At 37.8% G+C, this 22,390-nt stretch overlaps 1 long non-coding RNA gene across 1 annotated transcript; it reads right to left on the bottom strand.

The window, feature by feature from the left end:
- Positions 1-14,551: 14,551 nt before the first annotated feature.
- On the bottom strand, positions 14,552-19,507 carry LOC140160751 (uncharacterized). Its single transcript, XR_011860008.1, has 3 exons — positions 19,358-19,507; positions 17,708-17,801; positions 14,552-16,913 (listed from the first exon to the last, which is right to left on the bottom strand). It is a non-coding gene; the product is annotated as an uncharacterized lncRNA (long non-coding RNA).
- Positions 19,508-22,390: the final 2,883 nt, after the last annotated feature.

Here is a 22,390-nt window from a genome sequence, read left to right as displayed (position 1 = left end):
TCATTTTTTTACAAAATCGCTAATAATTATTGTAATTATGGAGAAGCAAGAAGAAGAAGCAAGGAAAATCAATGTGACAGCTACAGAAACAGTTGCCAAAACTTGTGGTAATTTTGAAAGTTTCGACTAATCATTGGGTTTTATCCACTTGTGAGAGTATGCACAATGCATAATTCACTTTTGGAAGGCTGAGACAGAGATTCTAAACTTTTGATAAATGTTTTTGTAGTGTTTTTATTTATTAACAATACAATTTTTGATATCACGAAAAACCAGCAATTTAAGCTGCACATTATTTGGATCTGCATTAAAAAGTCATGGTTCAGGCAATTAGTCTATAAACCCCCTGTATAAACCAAGCATAGATTTTACACTGCGAATGGTGTGCATTCATCTTTGCAAGGAATTTTTGAATTTTTGATCAAGTTACAAAATCATTAGACCCAAATACCTTTCCTATCACAAGATTTAGGCAAATTCCATGAACCTTTATTTTTGGCTTTGTCCGCACATTGCTGAATTGATACAGACCCCCAGTTTTAAATATAGTGAGAAGAAAGCTGCTTTGATAGAACAATTACATCGCAGGAGATAGAGGAAACAAACTTCAACACGAGTAAAAATAAAAATGAAGGATTAGAATGCAAAAGTCTACAGCACCCGGTATTCCAAAGCGGTCTCCCATCCAAGTTGGCCTACTAACCGGGCCCGAAGTTGCATGCTTAGCGGGCTGGCGATTTTCTTCGGAAGGGGGGGTCCCAAATATGACGGTGACCGGAGAATTTTTTTATGGCCCCCCCCCCCTATCGCGGGCAATTTTTGGGTCGAAATTTTTTATGAGGCCCCCCTTCCACCTACATAGACTCAAGACAAATTATTTATTGACGGAACTAAGGCGCGGAGCACACCCAAACTTAGAATGAAGAACGAGCATGGAGCACGTTAAAATTTTTATTGTAAGTGTAAAGAAGGCACGCAAAAATTTTGCATAGATTGTACGCACATTTCGATTGTGAAGTTAAAATTTTGAGTCACCAGCCCTTAATAATTCTATAACACCCTATCTTCGGTGTTAAAAAAAATTATACCCCCCTATTTTTAGTCTGAAAATTCTATGAACCCCCCTGTATTTTTGGGGACCCCCCCCCCTTCCCAAGAAAATGCCAGCCCCCTTAACTTCGGTGATCGGACGAGAACCGGTGTGACTTGGCCGTAGACATATGAAGCTGCGATTTTAGCTTGGTTGCTCATCCTTTTCCCTAAAGCCATGATTTCTCCGTGATACGGAAAAACGGAAAAATTCACGGAATTCGGGGTTTGCTCACGGAAATTTGAAAATGCCACAAATTAAAAACTGTGTAAAATGTCTAACTTTTGTGTTGATTTGCAAAGAAAACAAAGAAAAGTGATAATTTAGCAGTAATCAACCATTAAACAATCCATTAGCATTAATTCTAGGCCTCGGGGAGACTACAGTAAAACGGTACATATAAATTATATAAGACAAATATTATAAGAATACACTTTTAAAACATGCTTGTATTCACTTTTCATTGCTTTATAATGTAACACGGAAAATCACTGAATCGTCCAATTTGTAACACGGAATTTAAATTTTGTAACACGGAAAAATCACTGATGGCTTTACTTTTCCTCCAATCGTTTCTATATTAATTGTGCAATAATTTATTGCTCCTCATGAAACTTACAACTTAGTAAACTCTAATCAAATTGTTCTGTAACATCCCAGTCTTTTCATCTTTAGGAACTATAATAAATCACGGGTTGCACGTCCGGTTAGCGCAACTTTACAAATTCAGTGCCACTTTTACAAGGTAAACTGGTCGTCTTTGGCCAGATGCAACCGATTTACTATACTACAGGTAACCGATTCCTATAATAGTACCACTAGGGTACACACCCGTAAATAGCCTCCATTGACTTTCTGTACAAATAGGGTCCGGGAAAACTTCATTTTCTTGACTTCAGAGCGACTCAGCTCTTTAAAACTTTCACTTTCTGCAAGTTGAAGGTCAGCTGAAGACGTCCAGTCCAGAGAAATCTTACGGAGTCCAGCGGTTTTTTTTCTCAGAAATTTGCTGACTAGATCACCCTAAAAATATACAGCTTACGCCGGCTCACAAATAGCTTTGTGTTTCTGAAATGTAACACATTTTGAAAGCTTAGCCAAATCTTCATGAAAAGTCGGATCCTGCTCATTTTTTACAGACAATCTATTTCCCAGGCCTAAATGAGGATTAAATATGAATCAGGGCCTAATTATTTATTTTTAAGCCTGTCCCGATGTATTAGGGCCTATATTCAGTCGTATTGCACGTATCCTCGTTTGAAATACTGTGACTTTTCAAACAAGGATTATAGGAGGTTCTTATTGAGTGTTGCTAATCTTCGAGTATCGAGTTTCGAGTTCGAGTTTCGAGTTGCAATTTTCGAGTATCGAGTTGCAATTTTAATTTTCAATCTGCTTTTGAAGTAGGCTATAGGATGTCCCCTCTCCGCCATGAAGAGAAAGCACAAATGTTTAACCCTTCTCTATCCAATTTGTTATTACGTTCTCCACGGAATTCGTAAAAGCCCCGGTAAAAGCACACTAGTTGTTCATAAAAAGGGGTAGGCCTACTAGTGGATAGGTATTAACCTCGGGGTATTACCCTCCCGAGTAGGCCTACATTGATACCAGAATGACTAAAATTAGACTAGGGTTAACTTATATATATACCGGGATATATACACGTTACCATTATATTAAGGGCTCGTGGATAACGAGAAAAAAGGAAAATCTGCATCAGAAAATTCAAACTAGAAAATCGTTCATTTTAGCATACTTCAAGTTTCAAACTCGAAAACCTGCAAACTGAGCCTACTTCGAGTTTTATACTCGAAAATCTGTAAAATGTTTAATTTTAGAGTTTCATTTATACCTATTATAATGAAAAGCAAACTACTTCACATCATATTAGATTAACCCTACTCTAACGCAGGGGGTGCATGGTACCGTGGTATCCAACTCCCCTTACGGATGACTTTAACGTAACCCTAACGCTTTTATTTAGTTTTAGCACCCTCTACTTTTTATATAGCTCGAAAATCGTTCATTTTGGCATACGTCGAGTTTCAAACTCGAAAACCTTTAACATGAGCCTACTTCGAGTTTTAAATTCGAGAATCTGCAAAATTTTAAAGGTTCGAGTTTCATTCATACCTCATAATGTAAGGTAAACTAAATTTACTTCAGATCATTAGATTAACCATATAGTCCAACGAAGGGGTGGTATCGTGGTATCCAGCCCGGGATCCAACACCCCAACAGATAAGTTTACCGTAACCCAAAACGCTTTTATTTAAGCTTTAGCACACATTTCTTTTGTGCATGCGCATGTGCGAAAAATGTATCATTTGTAACAGGAAAGTTTAACTCGAACTTCGTTCATTTGAGCGCATTTCGAGTAACAAACTCGAAAACCTGCACAATGAGCGTACTTCGAGTTAAAAACTCAAAAACCTGCAAAATATCCAATATTCGAGTGAAATCCATATTTACTGTATATGAAAGGCAAAATACTTCAGATCAATTTAGATTAACCTTTGGCCTAAATAATAATGTGTTTACCACTTTGATTAAGGGCCGCATGTGCGACAAATGCATCATTTGCAACAGAAACGTTTAACTCGAACTTCGTTCATTTGAGCGCATTTCGAGTAACAAACTCGAAAACTTGCAAAATGAGCGTACTTCGAATTAAAAACTCGAAAACCTGCAAAATGATCAATATTCGAGTGAAATCTATATTTATTATATACAGTATATGAAAGGCAAAATACTTCAGATCAATCTAGATTAACTTTTGGCCTAATAATATGTGTTTACCACTTTGATTAAGGGCCGCGTGTGCGAAAAATGTATCATTTGCAACAGGAAAGTTAAACTCGAACTTCGTTCATTTGAACGCATTTCGAGTAACAAACTCGAAAACCTGCAAAATGAGCGTACATCGAGTTAAAAACTCGAAAACCTGCAAAATGATCAATATTCGAGTGAAATCCATATTTACTGTATACAGTATATGAAAGGCAAAATACTTCAGATCAATCTAGATTAACCTTTGGCCTAATAATATGTGTTTACCACTTTGATTAAGGACGGCATGTGCGAAAAATGTATCATTTGCAAAAGGAAAGTTAAACTCGAACTTCGTTCATTTGAGCGCATTTTGAGTTTCAAACTCGAAAACCTGCAAAATGAGCGTACTTCGAGTTTCAAACTCGAAAACCTGCAAAATGTTCAATGTTCGAGTATCATTATACCCATCATAATGTAAGGCAAACTACTTCAGATCATTTTTAGATTAACCCTAGTCCAAAGCAGGGGGTGGTATCGTGGTATCCAACCCCCATGACGGATGATTTTACCATAACCCAAAAACGCTTTTAGTAAGCTTTAGCACCCTTTACTTTTTATATAGCTGTGGGGTTTGGGGACATCCTTTGCGCTCATTTTGATGCCAAACGTGTTGGCCTATACAAAACCTTCCACTCGGGTAAAGGGATGGATGCCACTCACGACGACCTCCTTATATTATATATGTTACCATTAAAAAAGGGCACGTCGATAACGAGAAAAGCGGAAAATCTACATCAGAAAACTCAACCCTAGTCTAATTTAGCCATTATTTGTAACACTCACAAGGGGGGGGGGCATCCACCCTCAAATTTGAAATGTCTATGAAGGTCGTCGTGAGTGGCATTAATTTCAACTCGATACTCGAAAATTTCAACTCGATACTCGAAAATTTCAACTCGATACTCGAAAATTTCAACTCGATACTCGAAAATTTCAACTCGATACTCGAAAATTTCAACTCGATACTCGAAAATTTCAACTCGATACTCGAAAATTTCAACTCGATACTCGAAAATTGCAACTCGATACTCGAAAATTTCAACTCGATACTCGAAAATTTCAACTCGATACTCGAAAATTTCAACTCGATACTCGAAAATTTCAACTCGATACTCGAAAATTTCAACTCGATACTCGAAAATTTCAACTCGATACTCGAAAATTTCAACTCGATACTCGAAAATTTCAACTCGATACTCGAAAATTTCAACTCGATACTCGAAAATTTCAACTCGATACTCGAAAATTTCAACTCGATACTCGAAAATTTCAACTCGATACTCGAAAATTTCAACTCGATACTCGAAAATTTCAACTCGATACTCGAAAATTGCAACTCGATACTCGAAAATTGCAACTCGAAACTCGATACTCGAACTCGAAACTCGATACTCGAAGATTAGCAACACACGTTCCTATTTACTACTTTAAACAATCTAATTTTAATTTACGCTCATCCAACGGCTTAGCTACGCGCATGACATGTACGTGTAGGCCTAGTGGTACATTACTTGCACGCGTCTATTTGTATTGATCAATGATGAAGTAGTGCATTGCTCACATTAATTGTAGGTCTATGTGTGAAATAATATGTTATTTGATATTTAAAATAAACTTGTTAATTAACCATACTACTACTACTAATAAAAACGGGAATAAAATGCAGGACAATATATTATATAGAATGTCCCACCGTAACATTTGTAGCTTTTCCCCCTGGTAAGTTGTGTGTTTCTTGTCAGGGGGAGCTCATACATATCTCTGCTAACTCAGTGCACAGTGCACACAAGAAATGTCTTTAATGCAGACAGGTGTTATCAACATGCTTTATACTGTTCAACTTCTGCAAGGATAATCTATTCTAGTGTTCTACTTTAATTATATTAATCCATCTGAAGTGTACTGGAAGATGAGCACTAAAACCTCAATTGATGTGAATATTTTAATGTCAACAATGTACCCTTTATGACAAAAGTGGTGCCCACAGGGCCAAAAATGTGCAACTTGTCAGGGGGGATGGCTACTTACCAAAAGCGGGTTAACCAATAGTTTCAAGTTTATCTTGTGTGGAAGGCAAATAATTAAGTAACAATTAATTACTGATACATAAATGAATGAATGAATGAATGAATGAATGAATGAATGAATGAATGATATATAATCAAATAAATCGATCTATATAAATAAAATAAAATAAAATAAAATAAAATAAAGTAGGCCTATAATAAAATAAATAAATGTTGATAATAATCATTTTGACAAAAGCATTCGTATATGATGGACATGCCGAAGAAGAAAATAATCGTATCCAACAGCGCGTTCTGATCAGGTCCTAGGCCTACTGGACAATTGGAATGTAACATAAAATATAATATACCAAAAGACGAAAAAGTAGGGAAACATCCACCATCTAAAACCAACACCCCCTTGACATAGGGCATACACTCAAACAAACAAATAAACAAACAAAATCGTCATTTGCAGAAGCACAGATAACACAAATGTCACTGAATAACAATCATAGGGATAGCAATGCTGTAGTGAGCCATCATCAAGCGCGTCGACGTCAGGGCGCGGTTGCGCGTGAAAAAATGGTTTTGTATTTTACACTATTTTGGCCCTGAATTTTGCTAGAAAAGGGCTCCTTGCCCTTTTCTTTTCCTTTGCCCTCCTGATTTTCTCTTTCATTTTTTGTCAGAAGGGCACTTTTTCTTTCATTTTTTTGTCAGGGGGGCACTCTGCCCCCCCCTGCCCCCCGCTGGCTACGCTACTGCCTATACAACAATCAAAACAATCGCAGATAGCAGTTTGATGATACGTGTTTCAAAATAATTACGGCACTTGTTCTGTTCAGCTTCTAGCAAGAGTTGTGAAGACACTGAGATTTTACCGTGTCGCCTATTTACGCCTTTATTTTACCAAAAGAAAATGTGTCTTATTACTCTATTTTGTGATAAAGGAGTAATTTCTACTTGAAAATGCCTAGCCTGAGCTGTTAAGCACCCGCTCTCATTGTCAGTCTCTCTACCGCGCCGTAGGTCAACTCCATAAAAATAGTAAGTTTCAGTAGGATAATAGGCCCCATGTCACATGGGGGAAAATGTGACATGGGGCCTGATAATTTGTTGATTTGTTTTTATTGATAAAATTGCAAATTACCACAGAAATTCAGTTGTGAATATGCTAGGTGTGTTGAATTGAGCAATTCACATCGATATTTTTATTTTGAAAAACAATAGGAACAGTCCCTGGCGTATTTTTGCTCCGTGAGATCATTTATTTAATATGCAAAAAGTTGTTGGTTGCCCATCCATCCAGCAGCTGACCATGCACGATCGACTAAACATGCTCAATGTTGGTCAGTGGCGTAGCCAGCACTTTTTCAGAGGGTGGGCGAAAGGGGGAGGCCAGTTTCAAAATCAAATTGGGAAAACTTGAACGAAAATGGGCTAAAATGTACAAAAAGCCTAAAAATCGTAAATATCAGGGGGGGGGGGGCAAGACTTCTCACAGAAGTCCCCCTTGGCTACGCCACTGATGTCGGTGCTATGTGGTGGCCCCCTGGTAGCAATTAATTTCGAGTTGTTATACCGGTGTGCTCCAGAAACTGAAATAGTGAGAAAAAAATCATATCATTGAACAAAGCTGCTTTGTAGATAGAAAAAATACATCACAGGAGATAGAGGAAACAAACCTCAACACGAGTAAAAATAAAAATGAAGGATTAGAATGCAAAAGTTTACAGTACCCGGTATTCCAAGGCGGTCTCCCATCCAAGTTGGCCTACTAACCGGGCCCGACGACGTTGCATGCTTAACTTCGGTGATCGGACGAGAACCGGTGTATTCAACGTGTGACTTGGCCGTAGGCATCTGAAGCTGCGATTTTAGTTTAGTTGTTTATCCTTTTTCCCCAATCGTTTCTATATTAATTGTGCAATAATTTATTGCTCCTCATGAAACGTACAACTTGGTAAACTCTAATCAAATTGTTCTTTAACATCCCAGTCTTTTCATTTTTTAGGAACTATAATAAATCACGGGTTGCACGTCCGGTTAGCGCAAGTTTACAAATTTGGTGCCACTTTTACAAGGTAAAACTGGTCGTCTTTGGCAAGATGCAACCGATTTACTACAGGTAACCGATTCATATAGGCTAATACTAGTGCCACTAGGGTGCACACTAGTAAATAGCCTCCACTGACTTTCTGTACAAATAGGGTCCGGGAAAATTCATTTTCTTGACTTCAGAGCGACTCAGCTCTTCAAAACTTTCACTTTCTGCAAGTTCAAGGTCAGCTGAAGACGTCCAGTCCAGAGACATCTTACAGAGTCCAGCGGTTTTTTTTCAGAAAATTGCTGACTAGATCACCCTATATAATACAGCTTACGCCGGCTCACAAATAGCTTGGTGTTTCTGAAATGTAACACATTTTAAAAGCTTAGCCAAATCTTCATGAAAAGTCGGATCCTGCTCATTGTTTACAGACAATCTATTTCCCAGGCCTAAATGAGGATTAAATATGAATCAGGGCCTAAATATTTATTTTTAAGCCTTTCCTAATGAATTATATTCAGTCATATTGCACGTTTCCTCGTTTGAAACACTGTGACTTTTCAAACAAGGATTATAGGAGGTTCCTATTTACTGGTGTGCCCTCACTAGCAATTCAACTCGCTGATAGATGTGTATGCTTATACGGCACCTCGATTACTTACCATTTGTCTCGAGCTATCTTCCGTAGATAGCACAAATTAACATCAGATTACATCATAAATCAGCCGGTTGGTTTCGTGTACCTACGAAGGGCAATGCACGTGTGCAAGTCCCAACTCTGAGCCATGAAATTTGTGGAAGGATCGAGTAGCATTTTAAGCGGAAATCACGTTTATGACCCCTGTGACCTTTGCCTGACCTTTGACCCGGAACTGGTCATATACCGTGTTACATCTTGATAAAGGAGCAGTGGACCTGTTGCCAGAAAGAAGAAAGAAAGAAAGAAAGAAAGAAAGAAAGAAAGAAAGAAAGAAAGAAAGAAAGAAAGAAAGAAAGAAGAAAGAAGAAGAAGAAGAAAGAAAGAAAGAAAGAAAAGAAGAAAGAAAGAAAGAAAGAAAGAAAGAAAGAAGAAAGAAAGAAAGAAAGAAAGAAAGAAAGAAAGAAAGAAAGAAAGAAAGAAAGAAAGAAAGAAAGAAAGAAAAAGAAAGAAAGAAAGAAAGAAAGAAAGAAAGAAAGAAAGAAAGAAAGAAAGAAAGAAAGAAAGAAAGAAAGAAAGAAAGAAAGAAAGAAAGAAAGAAAGAAAGAAAGAAAGAAAGAGTGAGTGAGTGAGTTAGATTTCAAGACCTAGCCGGTCTCCCGGCTAGGTAAAAACTACTCAATCATCAGTTACCAATACCGCAAAATAATAAATAAAGCATTCTTGGAAACCATCAATACAAGGCTGTTTACCATTATGCAGCGAACTATTGTTGCAGCTATTTCAAATGCATGTTCAAAACACTCTAGAGAAAGAATGTGGCCATATACTGCTGAAATATCTTTTGTTGATTTCGAATGATAATGTCTTAACGTCGTAAATTTTAAGGCCAAATTCCTAAAATCAAAACAAAACATTGCGACGCAGATATTCCCGACTTATGCAATTTCATCATCGTATCAGTGTCTTTATTATTTGTTTGAGGCCTTTTCCAAACGTTTGTGCTATTTATACATAAAACGGCCAATCTATCTTTACAAAATCCATCATTTTTATGTAAACAAAAGGCTAAAGATATGAGATTTATATTTTATTATTACACTCCTCTGATCATCTGCCTCCGTGGCCGAGCGGTAAAGACCGGGACTGATAATCAATGATGCTTGAAATCGTTGGTTCGAGTCCCATCAAAGCCTGTGGAAACTTTTTTTCTTCAGAATTCATGATCGCATTCCGAAATGAGTACCTTGTCGGTAAATCGTGTATCGTATCCTTAATCTCATAAAACAGCTGGTCCGGATGACATAACATCAAGACTTCTAACTGAAGTGGCAGATGAGATTGCACCTGCATTGACACTTCTCTTCCAAGCAACCCTGAATCAAGGTTGCATACCAGCTGTTTGGAAGGAGGAATTGATAACACTTGTCTTTAAGAAAGGTGATCGTAGCACTGCATCAAACTACAGGCCTATTTCCCTGAAATCAATATGCTGCCAAATTCAGGAGCACATCATCCATATTAGCATTATGGCCCATCTAGACACACACAAGATCTTATGGTTTTCGCAAGCTGCGCTCCTGCGAGACTCAGCTCATACTTACTCTGAACGACCTTGCAAAGGGATTGAACTCAAAACAGCAGATTGATGCAGTACTACTTGACCTTTACAAGGCTTTTGACAGAATTCCTCACTAACGCCTACTTCTGAAACTGCATTTCTACGATATTACACTGGATCAATCAGAGGTTTTCTCACTGGCCGCACCCAGCGTTTCCTAGTTGAAGGCCAGTCTTCAACCACTTCAAGTGTTACCTCTGGCGTACCACCGGGCACAGTCCTGTGCCCTCGCTGTTTTTGGTCTTTATCAATGACCTCCCTTCGATGGCTTCATCTATTACCAGAATGTTTGCAGATGATTGTCTTATGTATCGCATCATTCATGATACTTCTGACGCTGCAGCCTTGCAAGCAGACTTGGACAACTTACAGCAGTGGGGGCAGGACTGGCTGATGGATTTCAACCCAAGTAAATGCGAAGTCATCACCATCTCCAACAAGAGAAACCGCATCCCATTTCCATATACCATCCACAAAGAAACTCTAAAGAAAACAGACTGTGCCCAATACCTTGGTGTAAACATTACCAGCAACCTGTCTTGGAGCACCCATGTAGATAAATTCTGCAAGAAAGCCAACAGCACTCAAACATTTCTTCAGCGAAACATCAGAAGTTGCCCACAAAAGATCAAAGCCAGCTATACTACACTTGTCAGGCCATTGCTTGAATTATCCTCAGCTGCACGGGCTCCTCATCATAAAGCCGACATCAATAAGCTGGAATCAGTTCAGAGGTGTGCAGTCCGTTTTGTGATGAGGGACTATCACCGCACGAGCAGTGTATCAAACATACTCAGTCAGCTTAACTGGCCAACTCTCCAGCAACCCAGAGACACGTCCAAGCTTGTGATGTTGTACGGTGTTGTACAAGAGCTATTATGGTCTTGTTGACATACCAGTACCACCCCAGACAAACGAGAACCACCATGCCACCTTGTGCTGCTAGCATCACGTACAAGAGGTCACAACCTAAGATTTGTAATCCCTCGAGCCTCCATCTTAGTGTACCAACATGCATTCTTCCCCAATACCATCCGGATGTGGAATGCTCTTCCAGCTTCTTTGGTCACCGCTCCATCCTGTGAGGCATTCAGAGGAGGCCTGTCCAACATCATCCCTTAAGCATCATTGGAGTTTTTAGCCGCAATGTACAGCACCTTCATCTATTTCCTGCACCGTTTGTGTTTTTCTGCACCGCACTTGTTCCATGAATGTGATAATACTCGGCCACCGAGGGATACATCTCAACACAAAGAAGAAGAGAAGAAGAGCAGTCCAGTCGCAGCGGAAGCAATAAAATATAATAAAATATAGGAGGATGGGAAGCATATTTTGTGCCGGTGTGATGGGACATTTGCGCGAGCGAAATATGTTAAATTGCAGATTATTTTTGCCCAAAATGAAGGTGAATTATTTTCGCGCTAAATTGTGCAATTTTACCATGCGACATCTTTCATGCTAAATTAAAGAAAGATGTACATGACAGTTATTGCTTTTTTTTTTTTTTTTTTATTCTTTAAAGATTTTAAGGGTGACCATGAAAAAGAGGAGAACGTGTAACCAATATGCCCCGCTTCCGCCGCCTATATGGCTCAGGTGCTTCAACTTTGGACGATGTTTGTTTGTTTGTTTAAACGGTCGCTCCGTGTGGAGACACCCTTGGGTCCTGATGGGACCAGGCTCAAACAAAATGCTAGATGTGATAGGTTAAATTTATGAAGTATATGACTGTGGCATGACAAAACTAATTTTTAACCAGCCTGACTTCAGAGACCCTAACCCTAACCCACTAAACCCTAACCCACTAGCCCTAACCCTAGCCCCAACCCACTAACCCTAACCCACTAACTCTAACCCTAATGTAACATTGACCAACAGTAACCTTAATGTATTGCCCAACTGCCCACCACTATACTCTAATGTAAAACAGAGGGCGCTATCCCAGCAAACACAAAATGTTTTCGACATCATTCGCAAAAGGTTATAAAAGGTCAGAAAACGTTTAAATGTCGGGTTATATAAAGGGTATATTAAGAGTATAAAACGTTTTCATAACCTTAAAAACATTTTGTGATAATCTAGTGCTCAGCAAACAAAAATGTTTTACAGAAAACGTTTAAATGTCGGGTTATATAAAGGGTATAAAACGTTTTAATAACATTCCAAATACATTCTTGAAAACTTGATACAAAACATTCTAAACAAAATGTTATTTTGGGGTTGAAAAAATATTTTGCGAAAAATGTTTGCCCACAATATTTTCAATAACGTTTTCATGACCTTTATATAACCTGACATTTAAATGTTATTAAAAGGTTTTGAAAAACCATTTTAAGAACATTTCTGTGTTTGCTGGGTTCAAACATTTTAACATAATGTTATTTAAGTATTGACACAATATTTGGCAAAAATGTTTGCAAAAATAGTTTACAATAACATTTTGTGAAAACATTTAAAAATATTGTTGTAGTGTATTTTTATAAAAAACGTTTTAAAACGTTATCATGACCTTTATATAACCCGACATTTTAATGTTATTAAAACTTTTTACCTAAACCAAAAGCCAAAATATAACTTATTTAAAACGTTTTTAAAACGTTTTTGTGTTTGCTGGGATACTGCCGTATATTCAGTCTCATTATAGACTGAGTTTAATACGAGTATGGATTCAGTCGCATACAGTCTGAATATTAGAGCCTAGCACAGGCAGTAGGGATGTCCGGATTTTCTGTCTGTTTCCATTCCCGTTTCCATTGTAAATACATGTTATTGGGCTGGTGTGAATGCGTGGTTCTTCTTTCCCCTGTACATGGTATATCCATAATTTGAATAAACGAGTGTTTTCAAGATTAAGTTAAAAGTATAAAATGCATTAAAAGCAATTATTTTTCTTTGCTTGTAAAATTGAAGTGATATTTCAATAATGAGTTGAAATACAAAAGTTCTATTATTATTATTTACAGCGTGTAGCTAACAGGTTATTTAACAGGATTTTCAACACATTTCAGCCGTCAATGGCGTATAAAGATTTTACAGACCGATGTCTACGTCAATGTGTCTTTGTTTTTAGCTTTTAGCTTTCAAGTAGTGTCAATTACGCATTGCCTACCAATTTACGCTACGCTGATTGCATTAATTGTGTGTGTATTAATATTTACAGCGTGTAGCTTTCAAGTGGTGCCCATCAACTCTCACTCGATCTGATGCCAAGTGCGTTGCACCTTGCATTCCTTGGTTACAAACCAGCATTATGCAGTCTACAGCAGAATTCACCACGACCTTTGCAGGACTTAAACCCCATTAAACCAAGATAAACCTCATTGAAAACAGCTCAACTATGTTAAATCAGGGATGTGTCTTATACTAACCATCTTCACTGAAGGTATGAATGATTTCCGAACATCCATTTCCACGCGTTCAAGTAGCACTATGGTGGCATGTCATTAACACAACAGTTAATCAAGTCAAAACTTGCACATTATGACGCAATTCTGCATTAGCCATAGCTTCTTTCCTCTTGAGATAAAACTATATTTGGCTTCAAAATCTGCACAACAAGAGGAGAGTCGTGCAAAGAAGCGATAGGACATTTTTATATAAAATTTTCGTTAGCACATGCATGAAACTGCCATCATCTTTATGATATAGAAATGCAATCCGCTGATCACACGATGTTAGAACCCTTATGAAAATGGCAAGCATTTTTGCAAGCTTGCAAAGTGGTTGCGCATGCTTGCATTATACAAGGTTGTGCAAACAATTCTGCAAGCTTGCATAGCTTATTTTTGGAACAATACGGGCATGTGCAAGCAGGCAAATAGGTCCGTTGCATGCTTGCAATTCGCAAGCATGCTTGCACTTCGCATGCATGCACTGCAAGCAGTTTGCTTGTTGCATGCTTGCATTGAGCGTGCTTGCGCCCTGCATGACCTCGATCATCGCGTGCTTGCCTCTGCATGCTTGCAGTTGCTTGCGCAGGCATACAAGAGCTTGCGCAAGCTTTTATTTGGAACAATATGGGCATGCGCAAGCTTTTACTGCAAGCACCCGCAGTGTCTTGGCCAATGCTTGCGCAAACAAGCCCATCTATCACAAGCATGCGCAAGCTTGCAATACGCGTGTGCAAGCTTGCAATGCGCATGCTAAGTGTGTGCGCACGCGGTGCGATATAGACATCAGGTCCAATTTAATTACAAATATACGTGATTTAAGCCTGTAACTGTAAACCTACTAATTCGTATTTTTACACAACATTCATGTTTCTTCAATCTGCAGCAGTTTATTCATAGATACATCAGTTTTTGCTTTCTTTTTGCTTCATATTTTACTAAAGTACACATACTTTAGAGCGGTTTAACTGATGTTTACATCCATGAACAAGTGGATGCATTGTGATGTAATTCTGATTACATTTCATATTTTTGTCTATTGAGATGGCAGCAAGCTGAGAGCCTATGAACAAATTTCATGACACAGTTCTAAAACTTGGCTCTTCCAAGGAAATAATACAGATAATACAAAATAATTTTTCTAGACTTGTTTACAATGTTCAGTAACATGTTATAGTTGGATATATTTTCAGACAAAAATGATACACTTCACATCTGGTTGTTGTGCTTGGCAATTATATTCTTCTTTCAAGTAACTACAGTACAATCTTGCAAAATAATATGACTTTCTACATGTGTAGTTATTTCACCCGGCTGTACCTTAAACATTGATTTTGCATTCTACATGTAGTTGTTTTAGTTCACTGCTACATGTTTTGGTTCCCCATTTACACCTTGAAGCTAAGCTGTTAACTAATCAAGAATGAAAGACATACTGGATTAATAATATCAATAATTGTTGGAAACATTTCATATCATTTTACATAATTCATAGCTACGATACGTAGGAGCAACACATTTTCCAAAAAAATACTGATCATATACGAGGGGGTACATCCAAAAGTTTTTGACATCGCCCAGAAGTGAAAGAGCTATTATACCGATGAAATTGTGTCAGTGTAATCACTGGTCCTTATGTACATGATGTACATAATGGTCCAAAAATGGTCTCATAAGTATGTTTACTTTCTTTACAGGTGGCGCTAGATGGGCAGTAGGCGCATAACCTGCAAGATGGTGAAAATTGAGGCACGCAGCGTGATTAAGTTCCTGCATTTGAAGGGTTAGACCTACAATGCTCAGAAAATCTATGATGAAATGAAAGCAATCTCACGGTGATGATTGCCCATCATATGGCACTATTGCTTTTTGAGAAAGGAATTTCCAAACTGGCCATATGTTCCTCACAGATGAGCCAAGAAGTGGATGTCCATCACTTACGGATGATGCGGCCACAGTGAAAAAACTCAAGAAAGTGGAGGACCTTATCATGAAAAGGTTATGCGCCTACTTCCCATCTAGCGCCACCTGTGAAGTAAACATACTTATGAGACCATTTTTGGACCATAATGTACACAAGGACCAGTGAATACAATGACAAAATTTCATCAGTATAGGCCTAGCTCTTTCACTTCTGGGTGATGTCAAAAACTTTTGGATACCCCCTCGTAGATTGCAACAGGTTCAGCAGGTTTGGTTGGTAAATAAAGAACTAAAATAGATTTAAACCATCAAAAACCATGCTAAAAAACTGTCTTCTTGCTAAAAACTGCTTGGTTTCGATCGGTGGTTTGACAGATTCAAAACATGATCATGCTGATTGCTGATTTCATTTCGCAGTATAGATATTTTAAGTCTATCCAGATGTAATTTACATAATAAATAAGCATCATTGGCAATAGGTTTACCATTTTTCACCCCATGTGGCAGCGAAATCAGTGCGTATTTTATTGAGCGCATCAGCTTCAAAATCGCTATCATTCGCTCAAAGCGCTGGTGTACACGCTTAAAGACGCTACATAGATACACAAGCGAAACAGCTTTCTCAACGCGTTAACGTCACTGTCACATTAGGACGAAAAATGGTATATCATCCAGCAAATACACTCAAATGTTCCTTTTTTTTTAAATTGTCAATTTAAAATCAAACAATAAAAGGCTGGTTAATGTGGTTTAAATGATGTTACATAATACACTGTAGATACAGTGGAAACTGGTTACCACAAAAACTGTTTACACAAGATTCTGAAACACAAAAGTCCCAAGCATAATTTAAACAATTAACAAAAGACCTGATTACACACAACCCTTTCAATCTGAGGCCCTGACAATTTTGTGTTAATGAGGTTCCACTGTATATTTTAGATTATTAGCTGTGCATATTCATGAGGCCTAAAAATGCATTGCCCTTAGAGCTCCAAAGTCAAGGTCCGTCGGACATAACTATTCTTTATATATTTTTACCATAATATTAAAGAGTTGCTTGTTATGAATTACAAACAGGTCAGAAATTTGACCAATTTTATACCACAATCAAAAGTTTTGATCGATCCATTTTACACTGCGTCAAAATGAATCAAAAAATGGTTAAGTTTCATGCGCATGACTCCGATAAATCCATCTTTGACAAGCAAAATTAGTGCAAAGTTCTTTTTTCACATGACTTTTTTGTGTAACATCTTAACTCGTCATTTTGCATGGCTGATTTATGTAGAGTATTTTCTTCTTGGTGCGTTGCCATTGTTGGAAGTCTATTCCTGCTGCAGTAGGGTCACATTTCAGCAGCAACTGAAAGCAAATTGTAGATAAGTTACTGTTAGTTACACTTCAATTAGCAAAATGAATATTCCCGCTTACACATCTGAAACAACACCGTTCAGAAAAAATATTTGTGTCGGTGAGAAATTAGGATCATTTTTTCACTTTATTTAGTTTAATATAGCCTCATCAATTAAACCAACACAACTTATGACAAAGGTCAGGAAACTTTAATAAGGAAAATCTTACACTTCTAAAATTTTAGTCAGGGTCTACAAAAATGTATGGCGGGTCAGATATTTCCACATCACTTTTTCCCCCACCAGGGCTTTTTCCACCAGGGCAGTGAAGGGTACAAATTTACATTTTAATGAGTACGGGAATTAAGCATAGCCCCATTTTTCTTCATCAAAAGTGACATGTTGGTGCCAGTATCAGAAAGCTCATTTCTCATAACCAAGTAAAATAGTACAGTGGCAACTCGTTAACACAAACCCTCTTAACACGAAGTTCCTGATAACAAGAAGTATGTTTTATTACATTCCCAAGCATACATTTCACATGTTATTAGAACTGGATAACACGAACACCTGATAACAAGAAGTAAAATTTGAATTCTGCACAACTTTGTGTTAATGAGTTTCCACTGTACCGTATTACAATTTATTGCTCGAGATATTAAAGTTTTGTTTGATGGTACGAACAAAAATGTAGGGAATTGGGATTACCGCACCGGAACGGAAGTGCATCATGTACTATCCTACATGTACAATGTATGGGGAACTGTTGTAACCATTTTTGTTAAATTTATATCGAAACCGTACCTTTGGTATTTGAGTGAATTCCTCCAGACTGTAGACAGTGTCACAGTGTGTATGATATCCATTGAGTCTTGTACTTTTTAAGCATCACGGTTGCCTGTGAAAAAAAATGCATGAAATTAAAAACATTTGGTATTTGACAAGCTGTACGTCTGAGCGTAAGTTTTATTTTCAAGCGCAATATCGAGATTACCATCGCTGTATTTTGAAAAGTAACACCCTACGATAGCAAAAGTATACATTTTTGGAAAGCTCTTGGCCCAAGGATTCCAAAAACCTTAAAATTAGTTTAATGTCTACAGGCGTGATACCCTAAAAAATATTTTTCAACACATTTACACCAACAAGTTGAAATGGTATAAAAATCCACCAGACATTTTCTTAAATACACATTGTTTTTCTATCGTTCAGCTCTATATCATTAGAAAGCTAATGGTCTCAACTTTTCAAAACTGCATGAATGAAAATCAGTACCAGTAACCAAAGTAAGCTTCATCTAAAATGAAAAAAAAAATGCTTGAATTTTTTACATTATTTCTTTCCACATACACCCTACATTAGTTCTGATACCATTTTTAGATTCCTTGGACCAATAGCTTTCCAAAAATGTATACTTTTACTATCATAGGGTGTATAGATTTCCAAATATGACCATTGGTACCCAAATCAGTGCATGACAGAAAAATTAGACCGGTGACCCAAAATCGGTGATCTACCGTGCCTTGCTCACCGATAGCTTCACATTCGTTTCAGGGTTGTAGCTAGACCAAGTTGAGTGCCGGCTAATTTTACTATCAAATTAGAGTGCTGGCTCGGGGCACAATCTTTTTAGCGAACATGAGGGATCGGGGAATATGAAAGGGGGTATACCCCAAAATTTTTTTTGAAAAAATCAAATTAAAAAAAATGTTTAATCTTTTTTTTAAATTTTTAATTTTTTATTTTTTTAGTGCCGGTTGGCCCCGACCGGCGCGGCTACAACCCTGCATTCGTTGCTAGAGACTAGAGATACAGATTCGCTAAAGCATGACACTGTCTGTGTATTTACATGTAAAAGCAATGGAAGTACACTTCAGTAAACACAGCTGATCACAACGGGCGATCGGAACAAAAATTTAGACTTTTCAAAATAGGCCAATTTTAATTATGACGGTCGACAGTACTTTGGATCCAAGTTTAAAAATTAACAGAATAAATATCATCCGTTGCTAAAAATGTCAACGCTGTTCGACCAAAAAACGATAGCAACATATTATAAACTCAGCATCGAATGAGTATCGTGTACAAATTCGAAGCTAGAGTTCTCATCGAGTCCGTACCGATACCTACTGAAAAAAAACCCGATCATGCGACTGTTTCATATGCTACTGTATACTGCTAGTCTCTTAAATTGTAGTCAAACTAGTAGTTCTCAACATGCTTAAGTAACACTGTGCATATTAGGTACTCTCATGAACTGTGCAGTGTGCATCTTGTGAGTATGGTACATCATCGTCACGCGTCATCATGTACCGTACTGTACATATCATGCCAAAATTTTATTTCAGTATTAATTAACTACAATACTAGTACATGTCACATGAATAGGTAAGCTAAAGCTTATCAATTTGATTTTAAAAATTAAATCAAAATGTCGACTGTATATATACTTACAGTTTACACACCCCAGGTACACACACACCTCGAGCTGCCACTCATCATCAGCCGATATCGTCATGCATATGTCCAAGTTGTCTATCATGGATCATTTTGGGATGGTTAACGGTTGTCCGTGCATCATCACAATCTCACTCTCAGAATCTGTTGTTTTAAGCTTTAATTACTACGTTGTGTCACTATCATATTTGTCTTGATGGCGATACTCGGCCTCAATTGTTAGTGAACCCAATAAAATTCCTTTTCTGTAACGCAAAATTTGGCCCAAAAACTGCAGCTCCAACTGCCATGAGTGACTGTTTGAATGTGTAAGCTGCCATGGTATTTCCGGTTGCAGATCCCTTTTTTCTAGGAGCACCATGCAGATTTTGTGATTTTGTTCATGTTTAAAAACATGAACAAAAATTCCCTTTAAAAAGGGATGGTTAGGGAGGGACTGAGCCCGGGGAACTGAGTAATAATGAGCACAAGGAGAGGGAGGGTAATATTTCGGGGGGCAAGAAATTTTGGCAAGCCAAAAGGGGGGCAAGCAATTTTTGGCAAGCTGGGGGGCAAGCAATTTTGACGACATTTATGGGACCCCTTTTTCAAATTACTAGGAACGCTAAGGCTTGGGAAAACAGTATGGAAACGCTTTGATATGCAAAATTTCCAGCTTGATGCTCTTAACATATATCTAGACCATTTAAGGTTTGGAAATTGGGATCCCAAAAATTAGCACGTTCAAAGGGGGCAAAGCTTTTTTGGCGGGGACTGAGGTGGGGAGGGGGGCAATCGATTTTGGCAGGCCAAGAGGTGGGGGGGTGAGAGCGATTTTTGGCGGGCCTTTCGGAAATTGTACCCCCCTGCTCATAATTATTGTACCGTACAGCCCCTTAGTTGCCTCAGATGCCCATTTTGTATTCTTGTACGGTACTTCCTAAAAAATACTGACTTATTTATTATTAGTAGCTAGAAAAATGGACATCAGTTGGAAAGAATTTGGAGTGGCATTCAGAGAAAAAGATTCTTAGGGGCTAATTATGCCCCTGGTCTCATGAGGGGATAATTCAATATTGGTTAGGGCAAACAAAATGGACAGGGGGAGCAATTTTGGCAGGTGGAAACAAATCTGAAGAAACAAAATTTGCAGTAAAAAAATAATCTAAAGAACAAAATTTTTGCATTTTATTTTATTCATTTGTTATGATGATTTGTTGCATTGATTTTTTTAGGTGGAGCATTAATTTGATTCTCTGAATTGCGACGTGCCCAAGGCGTTACAATTTATTAGATTGTGCCGCCCGGATTGTGCTTCCAAATTTTTTTCAGTGCAAAGTTCTGCAATTAAACAGTTGGTCTGACAGCTATGTGCTTGCATATCGCGGCAGGTGCTTGCTGCATGCAAGCAGACAGGTGCTTGCATTGCAAGCTTGTTTTGCGATTACAATTTGCAAGCACATTGATGCTTGCAGGATGCATGCAGCTGGTTTGCTTGCAGTGTGTGCAGTTTGCAAGTGCTTGCGCAACCTTTCGCAAGCACTTGCATGCATCCGCAAGCTAAATGCTTGCAGTGCATGCAGTTTCCATAGTGCTTGCGCAACCTTTCGCAAGCTCTTGCATGCATCCGCAAGCTCAATGCTTGCAGTGTTTGCAGTTTGCATAGTGCTTGCGCAAGGTTGTGCATGCTTCGCTGTTACTTGCGCAAGCTTGCAGCAAGCGTGTACATGCTTGCTGCAAGGTTGCGCAAGCTTTTTTTGGTGATTGCATTTTCGTAAGGGAACTGACAAGTACGTATATCCCGGCTTCTGCTGACTTCATCGAGTTGTGTTCTCCGATTTTCATTCAGGACATAGCCTACAGCAAGGCGGCAAATTATTTTGTTTGTTCCGAGATCTTATCTCCCGTTTCAGCGCATCAATTCTCGTATGAACAATATATTTTATGAAGAGGGCTAGCGGGATTTGATTTTGAACTATTTTATGAGAGAAGAGACAATTTGAAGTGATATTGTCTTGGGACCGTTTGAAGCAGTCATTTTTATACCCTTACGCAAATGCATGTTAACATTATTCTGTACAAAAAACATCACTCTCATTCAAATTTTGAGACGTACATTCACAACATCCACAACATCGCTGTGTGTAGTGTCAGCTGCAGTTTGAATGTTAACAGAAGAACCGAGTAAGTATCAGACCTTCCAAATCAATTAAAGGAAATTCTTGTAAAAATTAGCCTTTCATTCATCGAGCATGCCAGAATCACGAAATACCTCTTAGGAAAAGAGTAACATTCGGCGAATTATGGACTAAATTAGTAGATTGGATTGATAACCAATAGATCTTCTTATGACCATTTATTGAATACTTTACTTGTGATAGGCATCAGTACAATTTCGAGTTCAACTGAAGATTAATTAATAACACTATTTTTTATTTATCAAAAATCGTCGGCTAGAATGTATTCACTTTCAGGTGAAATGTAGCAAAGCATGTTAGGCACAACATCTAATTTGGTCCCATACACAGTAAAAAATATTTTAAACAACTGTTTAAAATTTTTAAACAACACTGTTTACGCCGGTCACTCTAACAACTTCTGTTCAAAGATTAAACAACCTTGGGTTGTTTTTAACAAACTTTTAACATCCAATTGTTGAAAATTTTAAACAATTTTTTAAACAACAGTTTTTAAACATCTGGGTTGTTTAACTTTAGTTGTTTAAATGTACACAGTTGTTTAAAGTATTTTAAACAACAAATGTTTAAAACAAACAATTGTTTAAAGCTGTTTATGACTGTTGTTTAAAACAATTGTTTAAAACATACATAGTTGTTTAAACTTATTGTTTAAAAGTTTTAAATATTTTTGTTTGTTGAAATCAATTTACTTGGGAGAATGGGCAAGAAGAACTGACTGTAAAACATGCACATCAGCCCCATGCATCTGTGCATGAGCAGTGTGAATGTGATACATTCAGAGGTAAGTGTTTGGTTTAAATATTGTTTGATGTGGTTAAGCTTATACTCACACTGTACTTGTCACGGCTGC

This window comes from Amphiura filiformis, chromosome 9 (assembly GCF_039555335.1).
Source record: "Amphiura filiformis chromosome 9, Afil_fr2py, whole genome shotgun sequence".
Classification (NCBI taxonomy): domain Eukaryota; kingdom Metazoa; phylum Echinodermata; class Ophiuroidea; order Amphilepidida; family Amphiuridae; genus Amphiura; species Amphiura filiformis.
Note: the sequence above shows the minus strand (reverse complement) of the source record. Positions and strands in the feature narration are given on the sequence as shown.